This window comes from Tympanuchus pallidicinctus, unplaced genomic scaffold (assembly GCF_026119805.1).
Source record: "Tympanuchus pallidicinctus isolate F22 unplaced genomic scaffold, pur_lepc_1.0 scaffold1, whole genome shotgun sequence".
Taxonomy (NCBI): domain Eukaryota; kingdom Metazoa; phylum Chordata; class Aves; order Galliformes; family Phasianidae; genus Tympanuchus; species Tympanuchus pallidicinctus.
In genome coordinates this window covers 48021092-48032328 of record NW_026294618.1, presented here as the reverse complement: position 1 = coordinate 48032328, position 11237 = coordinate 48021092, and positions in this window count along the sequence as shown.

Here is an 11237-nt window from a genome sequence, read left to right as displayed (position 1 = left end):
TCCAAAATGGAATATTTTCATCTGTTTATTAAAGCATCATTACAAGTAGTCCATTCTTCATTCAAGAATCTTAATTTGATTCCTCATTGATAGGAAATTTTCATCATGCAGTAATATCTATGGAGAAGTAATTAATTTTGCCCTCTACAGTTGGTTTTAACATTACATTATATTTTCCCTTAAATAATCTTGCACAATTTCCTACACTGATCAAGTTTTAGTCTTCATCATTCAGAGGAGGGGTCCCTGGGAAAAAAAAAAAGACAAAAACAAAAAACTGATTGTCCTTTAAAAAAAGACCATGGCAAACAAACAAAAGGTAAGCAGGATGCCTGTTGCTAAATGAATCAAGTCTGTTTTTTTTGGGCAAAATATTGCTGAAAGCAGATTGAAAACATTCTTAGAAGGTCTAAGCACCAGTGCAACTCCTACTGCCTTTACCATCTATGTTCAAGACCAACTACCTTAACCTTTACTCTTCTAAAAAATACTTAGCAGAACAGACAGAAACAAAAAAAAAAAAATTCACCGTTTTCCATCTACACACAATTATATCCTTGGAAAAGGCAGAGGAAAAGAGGAAAATAACCACACCATATAGAATCATAGAATGGCCTGGGTTGAAAAGAATCATTATGATCATCTAGTTTCAACCCCCTGCTGTGTGCAGGGTCACCAACCACTAGACCAGGCTGCCCAGAGCCACATCCAGCCTGGCCTTGAAAGCCTCCAGAGATGGTGCAACCTCGTTGAGCAACCTTTTCCAGCATGCAATATATTAATAGCTTGTGAATCACAGACAAATTATTAATAGTACTGATTAATAATATCTTCATAAGAAATAATGATTGCCTGTCCTGCACATAAAAAATTAACCATACGGTTTTATGATTCAGGAACAAGCGGACCAACTGCCCCAAAGGAAATTGTGTTTATCATTCAAAAAATACCAGATATATGAAATTTTTACTTCACAGATGGTACAGCTTCTGTAATGTATGATTATGGTATTTTAAAATAAAGCGTTTTACTTCTAAACTATGCAAACAGCCTCTGATTTCTATTAACATGATTCAGGAAGCAAATTCCTCATATCTCTATATCTTTTGCTCACATTATAAATGTGATTTTTTTTACTCATTGGCAACATCCAAGACTCAGATGCATTTGGAAGAATGTGATGGTTTACAAAGCAAACATAAATTAATATGAATGTTAGTAACTAATATGCTTTTCATGAATGTCCCCAAAATGAAATAATGTGAACTATTAATGATCCAGCATTAATATCGTAAGAAAATTAGGTTGCTTGTATCTGTTTTCATTTTGAGCTGCCACAAAAAAAAAGTATCAGCTCTGTAACTTTAAGAACTACCAATAGCACCAAGTGTTTTATTTGTCTTCAGTTATATTGTATCCAGGTTGTACTAAGCTCTTTTTAAACTGCCTCTACTTCTACTGCCTGAATAGACCAGAGGCATAGAAGGGCTTTGCCATCTCTCTCATCCAGCATTCAGCACCATGAGAGAGAAGATAATTTGATAATTCAACACATATATTCAATACCAAACTTTTTCAAGAACTTGATTTCCAATTGGCTACAGAGATGTAGCACAGGTAGCAGAGTCATCTTATCTTATGCAGCTACCCACCTACCAGTTATTATAAGGCTTTACACAATAAATCTAAAAGTTCTGTGACTAATGATAATATCACCAAAAATCAGTATTGTTGATAATAAGAAAAATATAATTACTTTTTAAGAAATTACTTTTTAGACTCAACATTTAAGGAATGGAAATAGCTCAAAATACTTTCAAATGGGTTGATTAACACAAAATAAACTCCTGTGAAAAAGTGAAACTCTCTCCACAACATAATAAAGCACAATATAAAGCCCAATATCTAGCTGATGTGTTACATTAATCTTTTGTCTTTGAGATAAACTTTAATCCATGTTCAGAAATGAGTGGAATCTATTTCTGAATACAGATCTGCTGTCAGAACTGGCCTCTTGGAGGGACTGTAACAAATTATGCATTTAATACATTTCTGCTGTAGCTTGACCTTAAAAGGAGAGAGAAAATCCATTTAAGTGGATACAGAACTTGTATTTAAGTGTACAGAACTTGTGGCAATACAGAATTATACTGATTTTATTCTAACAGACTCTGCATTACTGAGACACCTACAGAACATGGCCACTACAACTCAGCAACTACCTGCTGAGATATATCATTTAACAAAATATCAAACAGGAAAGAATAAAATTGTTCAGCATGACAACTTCAGAATTAGCTAACACAAGTCTAGGACAGAGATTAGTCATGGAATGAAAGTGAAAAGACACTGTCACTAACTGCATTTTTTTTTTCACTAAATAAAAGTGAAAGATTTGGTTGACATAAATGTAGGCAAGTTTAGAAATGACTAAAGTTGCATTCTCTTGAAAAATATTCTATGCTACAAAAACGGAGGCTGAAGTTACAAATCTGAAATGTGAGTCTTAATATCCTGCCAGCACTATTGTATTTCCAAAAAAAAAAATAAATAAATAAATAAATAAATAAATAAATAAAAAAAAACCACCATGAAGGAAGTTCCATTTTCTGTGCCACAAAGTAGATTGCTTTGCCCATTTTCAGAAATGACAGTGATGCAGAATGTACAACCAGACAAAATAGTCAGAGTGAACAAAAAAACGGGAATGGAAATCTATGAAAAGAACTATGTCTAGTTTACTATTTCACTAATTTCTTCAACACAAAGACCATGAACAAATGGAGAAGCTGGCCTATATTGCAAAGCTGTGAAGATAATCAGCTAAACAGGTAACTGAAATATGATCTGTGAAGAACTGGGTGTCCTTGAGGCACAAAGAAACAAATCACAGTAATATTGGTTGCAAAGGACCTGTCCAACCCCTCCGCTAAAGCGCGTTCCTTAGATTATGTTGCACAAGAAAACATCTAGGAGAATTTTGGAATATGAAATAGTAAAATAAAATATAAGTTCTTTAACTGAAGAAACAGAATTTTCTATCATGTGTTGCAAGGGCATCAGTGAGAACCAGAAGAGAAAGAACCATAGAAACATAAACTAATCACAGCAAGACCAATGATTGGCAAAAAGATGCAACTCTGAAAAATGAGATTAGAAGGTGTTTCAGCCAAACAGTTTATAGTTGAACTAGGTGGCCATAAATGCTGTGTGCATGAGAAGCCTAAATTAAAATACAGTTTTTACCATTCAAATTTAGATACAAAGAACTTGAACTTAAATGTTGAGATCATACAATGAACAATAACTAGTCCACCAAATGAGAAGAGGCTAAGTGAAATTCAATTGCTTTGAATAAAAGGACTTTGGAAAAGTCCAGTGAAACTAAGATCAGGAGAAGCCTAGCATAGGCAACAAAGGAAATGCTTTATTTCACAGAATCACAGAATTGTAGGGGCTGGAAGGGACCTCTAGAGATCATCTAGTCCAACCCTTCTGCCAAAGCAGGCTCCCTAGACCAGGTTGCACAGGTAGACATCCAAGCGAGTCTTGAATTTAGAATGTAAATGTCACAAAGTAGGATGTAAATTGTTATCTAGAGATGAGAAAACATCTAGCTTCTAACCTGACAGGTAGCCAAATCTGGAACAGCTGTTTTAGAGGCCGCTCATCCATGATACACTTCTTATCTTTCAGTTTTGATCATTCTTTCCAATTAAGTTGTGTTACTATTACCAAACTATGGAAAACTCAGGGTTTACAGAAATCAAGAAGAATTTTATGTTACTGGTAGAAGTGTCACTGTTTTTGTCTTTAGCCATTCTGAGAGGCAGAATGGTTCATACTGTTGCCCTAGAACGCACACCTGTGACATTTTAAACTACTCATGACCTCCTGCTCTAAGGCACATGGCTCAGTATCATCCATATGCAAAATTGCACATAAAAAGTGTATTCTAATTTCAACAATTCAAATGTAGAAATCGGTAGAACAGTAAAAAATATTACGTGTAAAGAACCAATGGAAAGCACATAGCCATTTACAGATGAGGCAAAGGAGCAAATAAATACGAACATACATGCTGAAATATTGACCAGTATTAATTCGTGGTTCCCGGAGTAACAGGCTGGAAAGACTTTGCTTCACCACAGTTTCAGAGGGATCAGTGGAGACCAGGCTGAAAGCACAGACAGGTTTGAAGATCAAGCTGTGAATGGCAAATTCACCGTGTTTCATTAAATTAAGAGCTTTCCTCTGCTGCTTAGATCTTGATTTGTTCAAATCAGTCTCACTGCAAAAATATTATCTTGAAGAAAGCTTTAAAGAAATGACATTTCCATGCGTATTGTACTTGCTTGCATGATGTCATAATCATATCTTAGCCATTAACCACATCAATTAACATTGATATATTTTTGCTTTACATACATAATTTTTGTTGTCCTTGCATCACAATCACTATCATATTACTATGCTTGTACTATTATCATATTCAATATTCATTGTTACCTAGAAGCAACTTAGGTAAACAATAAACATTGTTAAAATTTATTTTACTTTTTATTCAAAATCAAGATCATTCCGCATTCAGTTGAGTAAATAGGCACTATATAGTTACAGTAAAATTCTTTTAGATTAAGCAGACTTCTTCAGTCTAAGTTCTTCTAGTCATATTTCTACAATGCTAAAGCAATTGCCTCATTCCTGTGAAATTTTCAATTATTCTTGAATATTTTACCTTACAGCAAAGGTATTATCACAAATTTTGTTGCCCCCACCAAGGCCACCATTAGTGGAGACAAAAATAAAAGCACCTCTACAGAAGTATCCAGCTGTATTTTACATTTAGGTTTGTGGGTGGTTTTTTGTTTGTTTGTTTTTGTTATTTTTATTTATTTAGATAGGTACACCTATGACTTCTACTGAAGGAATTACAGTAGCTTGATTTAAGATGCAAATTGTGAATAAAATTCCTTGTGAAAGGCTAAAACATAGCTGTTTGACACATCAGAGGTTTAGAACAGAAGGTTTTGATCAGTTTTTGTACTTTGTTACAAAAATACTGGAAGATGACTGCTGCTTCACTGCAATTTCAGAAATAAAACAATTCTGTAGAGTACAAAACAGAAAGACCCTGGACAAAAGACAATTACCTTGCATGAAATATTTCTAAGCATCCGACAGCAGCATGAAAATGTAAATACTGCAATTTGATATGAAGAATTTGCGATAGACAAAAACACAATTAAAGCATGAACAGGTTGCGAAGTGTGAATATAAATTCTAAAACAAAAAAAAAAGCCCCTGGAGGATTTCAAGGCAAAGCTGGATCAGGCCCTGATCAACCTGATTTAGCTTTGCTTGGCCCTGTTCATCACAGGGGAGCTGGACTAGATGAACTTTAAAGGTTCCTTCCAACTCTAAGGATTCTGTGATTCTAGAAGAATGGTGGCAGCAGGGCAAGGAAACTGATTGTCACCCTCTACTCTGCCCTTGCATCTGCCTTTGTCCAGGCCTGGGGCTCCCAGTACAAGAAGGATATGGAGATGTTGTAGCAGGTCCAGAGGAGGGACATGAAGATGATCAGAGTGCTGAAACATCTCTTCTATGAAGACAGGCGAGGTTGAAGCAGATAGGCTTGTTCAATCTGGAGAAGGAAGGCTCCAGGTAGATCTCATTTTGTCTTTCCAGGACTTGAAGGGAGCTTATAAGGAGGAGGGTGATTGACTTTTTACATGAATAATAGTGACAGGACAAAAACGAATGGCTTTAAACTGAAAGAGAATAAATTCAGGTTAAATATTAGGAAGAAATGTTTTACTGAGAGAGCAGTGAGGCCCTGGTACTGCTGTCCAGAGAAGCTGTTGGGGTACCCCCATCTCTGGATGTGCCTAACACCAGGTTGGATGGGACCCTGGGCAACCTGAGCTGGTAGGAGGCAGCAAATCAATGACCACAGGTTGTAACTAGATGGTCTTTAAGGTCCCTTCCAATCCAAGCCATTCTAAGATTATACAATTCTATTTTTATGCTCTCGTAGTCTTAAATTCATAATCTGGGAGAGACATTCATAAAAACCTTGGAACAAGTAGAAGACAGGATCACATGCATAACAGTGAAATTGTATCTAGAAATAATCAACGTCTTAGGATTTCCTCAATGATAGTGTTGTATAAGCGAACTTGTTGAAATGGCGTTGAACATAGCCTTGCTGAAAAAGACCTGGGAGTACTGGTGGATGTGAAGTAAAACATGAGTCAGCAATGTGCCCTCATAGCCCAGAAAGCCAACTATGTCCTAGCCTGAATCAAAAGAAGTGTCACCAGCAAGGTGAAGGAGGTGATCCTGCCTCTCTGCTTTGTGCTGGTGAGGCCTCACCTGGAATACCATGTCCTGATGTGGAGTCCTCAGTACAGGAGAGACATAGACTTGTTGGAGCGCTCCCAGAGGGAGGGCCACAAAAACACTCCAAGGGTTCTCACCTCCCCTGTGAGAGCAGGCTGGGAGAAGAGAAGGCTCAGAAGTGACCTGATAGTAGTCTTTCAGTATCTGAAGAGGTGTCTCTCTCCAATTTATAGGAGGGAGAAGAGGTTCTTTTGATGCACAGCAAGATTAACACACAGAAGAAAAAAAGGAAGTGTTCAGACAAGAGACTATAGGAAAGAAGGGGACTCTGTTTAGCAGGGTCTGTTGTTGTAGGGCAAGGGAAAATGGTTTAAAAAAGGGGAGATCTCAATTGGATATAAGGAAAAAGTGTTTTGTGTTTTTTTTTGGTTTTTTTTTACCTTCTCCACAATAAAGGTAGTGAAGCACCAGAATACGTTGCCCAGAGAAATGAGATGTGGTGGATTCCCCATCCCTGGAGACACTGATGGTCAGGTTGGACCAGGCTTTGAGCAACCTGATCTAGTTATACGTGACTCTATTAGTGTGCATTTGATCTATTTCTATACCTTAAAATATTGAATCATATGAACTTGGGTGATGAAAAAGTGATATAAATTAAAAAAACAGCTCAAAGACCATGAAAAATATAAATGATAAAAATAAATATATCAACATAGAGAAGATCAGGTCAGTATGTTAAATTGAGATAAATATTCAAATGATCAAAGGGGAAATACAGTTGATGACAATGAATTAGTTGCCAGAGCAACATCACTTGAACAAATCAGTATCATATCTCACTTTCTGAGTAGAGCAGAGGCAATCCAGTATTACCAAAACACAGCAATACATTTGAAACTACATATATTCTTCCACCAGATTCTCAGAATATACAGCACCTTGAATGCTGTTGACCTCAGATGTAGAGAATGTTCATTTTAGTAATAAATACAAAAATTATATATAATAGTAGTCCCTACTGTATATTTTTTAATTTCAAAATGCATTGCTTATTTTTTCATTCTTACTCTTGTAATGTTCTATGGACCATGACAGTTCACAGAATAAGTGAACCATGGGGACGAGTCATTTAGATAGAAGAGTTTAGTTAAAAACTAGTGTTCAAAAGTCTTTCATCAATTATTATATGCTATTAACACAAATAGTCACTCTTCCCCATCAACAGCAAACATTCTCCTACAATATCAGCATAGCAGCAACAGAGAAAGTCACTTGAGTTCATTCTGAGGGTGACAGAATGTTCCCAGCACCAGCACTTTCAGTGTATTTTCCTCTGTATCAGGACTAACGCTATTGCTATTAAATATGAATATCTCCTTACTAAGATCATACCCAAGAAGAAAACATACCCAAGAAAGGTCAGTCTTATTCTCAAATATTGTCCCCAGCTATAACAAAATAAACTAGAAATATCAAATAGAAAGACAACAGAGCTTATTTTTTCCCAAATGACCTGTTACCTAGTTGAGTTCCAGATTCCTCAGTGTATCCATTTTAAGAATATCGGCTATCTTTTGTGAAGATAAAACTACAGACAAAGAAGTTTAAACACAGCTCTGGCCTACTGGTCTCCCCACCTTGCATACTACTTAGCAGGTTTTGTGTGTCTTTCAGCAGGGAGAAATTGTACTGTGAATCTAAAAACATTACAACTACTACTTTTCATATTTTGAAAAGTATGTCAGCACGCTGACATATACCACACAGTGTGCGGCATAAAAGCAAAGTCCAGCTGTTGCACTGTCAACCTCTCATACACTGGCTGTCCTTTCTCCCAGATACCTTTCTGCTTCATCCATTATTCTCTCTCTCTCTCTCTCTCTCTCTTTCTCTCAAAAAAAATTAATTAATTAATTAATTAAAAAGATAATATATAGATATCTGTTTCACATCTAACACTGTAAGTGACAGGAAGCTGTGGAGAAAGACAAGGATTAAGCAATTCTGAAGCGTATTGTTTTTGAAGGAAGATCTTGTTAGAATGTGAAATTGCAGAACTGTAAAAACTAAAACATAAGGAATTAGTATTTCAGTTTCTTATACTTTTTAATCAGATAGAATGGGCTTTTTTCTAGAAAAAAAAAAATCTAAGTAGTATTTTAGAGTGATTTTACTACTTTGCTTTGAAAAAAATTAATTGAACTTCAACTGTGCAACTTCAGTACAACTCAACATAATATATACTACTACTTGTGTTAAAGAAATTATATAAGATAAATAAATGAATTAGAATTACCAAAATATATAGCTGTACTCTACATACTGCGGTGGGAAACTGCAAGTTAAAAGTACACAGCAACAATTTACAAATTAATTCAAATGTAATGAAAAAAATCTAGGAAATCCTCTAACAGTAAGAAATTATTCAAAGACCAGCTAAATCTAACTTGTAAGTAAGAAGTTATTAAGTTTGAAAGATTGAGTGGCATGTTCAAGTTTTAATGAAAATTACCATCAGCTTAAATTAAAAAAAAAAAAAAAAAAAAAAAAAGAGTAAAAATAACTGACAAAAGAGCAAATTAAACCCCAAATTATGATATAATTTAAGATCAGAACTGAAACTTCCATTTTCAGTTTCTCCTTAACTACCTCACCTTTTTCTGTGATGCCATACAGAAAGGCTACAAAAATGTTTTCTGTGTACGTCTAGAAAAGAAACAAAACATAGTAGCCAAAATAAATCAACCTGCTTTAGGAACATATTTCCTCATACTTACCTCCACAATTCTGATTCTTAATCTGGTCTTTGGCTGTGTTGGCAGCAGCTCCACTGTATACAAGGTGTTTACCTACTTCCTATCATTTCCACACTACACACCTCTCCTTAGGTAATTTTAAGTCATAGAACATCACTTATTTGACCTCTTGTCCAGAAGGAAAAATAACCAGTTATTCTGAGGACAGTAAAATAACCAAAATAACCACACTGAATCACAAGAATTAAGACAGCGTAAGACCATTTTGAATATTTGGCCTAAAAGATATTTGCCTCTAGTTCCTGTTAAAACAGGAAAATATCTAGATTTTTTTCTTATCACAACAGCTAAAAAAGCCACTTGTTTTGAATGAAAAAGCAAATGGAATTTTGCCTGTGTGTGTGTGTTAAGATATCTATTCTACTGCTCCAATCCTTCTGCTTTGCAGCCAAACAAAGCAACAGAAAGCAGCCAACTACTCAAACTAGTGCTATTCTGAGTGACAAATTTTCACGAGAGCAGACATTCCCAGCATTAGATTTAACTCTTTCATTCCAGGTGTAATTTTGAACAACAAACTCAAATACCTGCAGATTAAAATAAGACTTCCATTTCCTTAAACTTGACTTTGTAGAAGTTTTGATTCTGAAATTATCTGGTGGCATCCTAGTCAAGCCACCTACTTCTCTTCCTCAGGTTTTCCATTAACTTTTCCATGTATGCATTAAGGAAATACAACTGTATTTTCTTCACACAATCTGCCCCTACAACTTGATATTAATCATTTTTTTTTCCATGCCTCAGGTTCTCTCAGCATGCTGGCATTCGCTATCTTTTATGTGAACTATGCTGACTTCTCACTCCCTCTGACAAGCTCAATACCTCAGCATCTTTTGCACAGCTTACATCCTGTCTGTATTTCATCTTGATTTTCATTTCACAAACCTTAAGTCACAAACTATCAGTTATGCCATAACATTACTTCTTCACCATGCGACTCTGATTTTCAAGCCCATAGACTTATCAAACAACTTGGGAAATGGAGGTACTGCCAATAGCTACCTAATCTGAGAGAAGACATGGGTAAATGTCTCCCAGGCCTGCAGAGGAACTAGCATTCAACAGCATTGAAGGCAATGCTTTAAAACAAAAAATGTTATTTCACTGTAAAGAAGAAAGGGTTAATATCTGCAACTTTACTTTCACTTCTTTATCCTCTCATCTCAGACAGAAACATCCCTTTTCCTCTATATGTATTACCTTTCCCTGGAAGCCTTCCCTTCTTCCAAAATAGAGTTTGCATCCCATTCCCAGTATTGACACAGTTCAGATCTAGTGAGTGTCAGTTCTAACATTCGCAATCTTTCATTTATCTTGTCTTTCTGGAGCTGTGACTTCCTGCAATTTTGAGTGTTTCTTCCTCTATAGCTGATAGGAGAAAAGCTGCTGAGTACTCAAGCACTGCTGTGCTGAGGATCAGGCAAAGAGGGACTCGGACTCCCCGTGGTCCTTAATATTCTTTCAGCCAAGAGACAAAAAATACAGTTAAACTGCAGAAAAGAAAAAAAGGAACTATGTAAAGTTATATGGGTTTTGAAGACAAGAGCAATACATAACTTCTTATATTTTATGTTTGTTAGAAGGCAGGAAGTCACAGCCTGGTACTACTCTCCTTTAAAAGCAAAAGAAACATTGCTGTACCTGTGAAGACCCCACTCACATCCTTCCTCCTATATGGTCATCATACACCACCTAGAGAACAATTGCTGACAAGCACAACCAGCTTTGGATATATGGCAAATAGTTGCCTTGTCCTGAGAACTATAGACTTTGCTGCAACATTTACCCAGGTGTTTTCTTGTCTAAATGTTGCACTAGGAGAAATGAAGGAGTTACAGGAGGTATTTGGTGGTGTATGAACCCATCCATTACAACACAGTACTGCAGTGCAGTAAAGGCCAACACTAAATGAAGAATTTGTGCTTTTTCATCACGCTATTTTCCATACAAACCTTGACTCTTCTAACAGTACAATATCCATTTACATAGTATCTTAATTAATGGAAAAAGCAAAGGAATACTGCGAAACAGATAACAAGCAAAACTGAACCCATCAGCAACTGATGGTCCCAA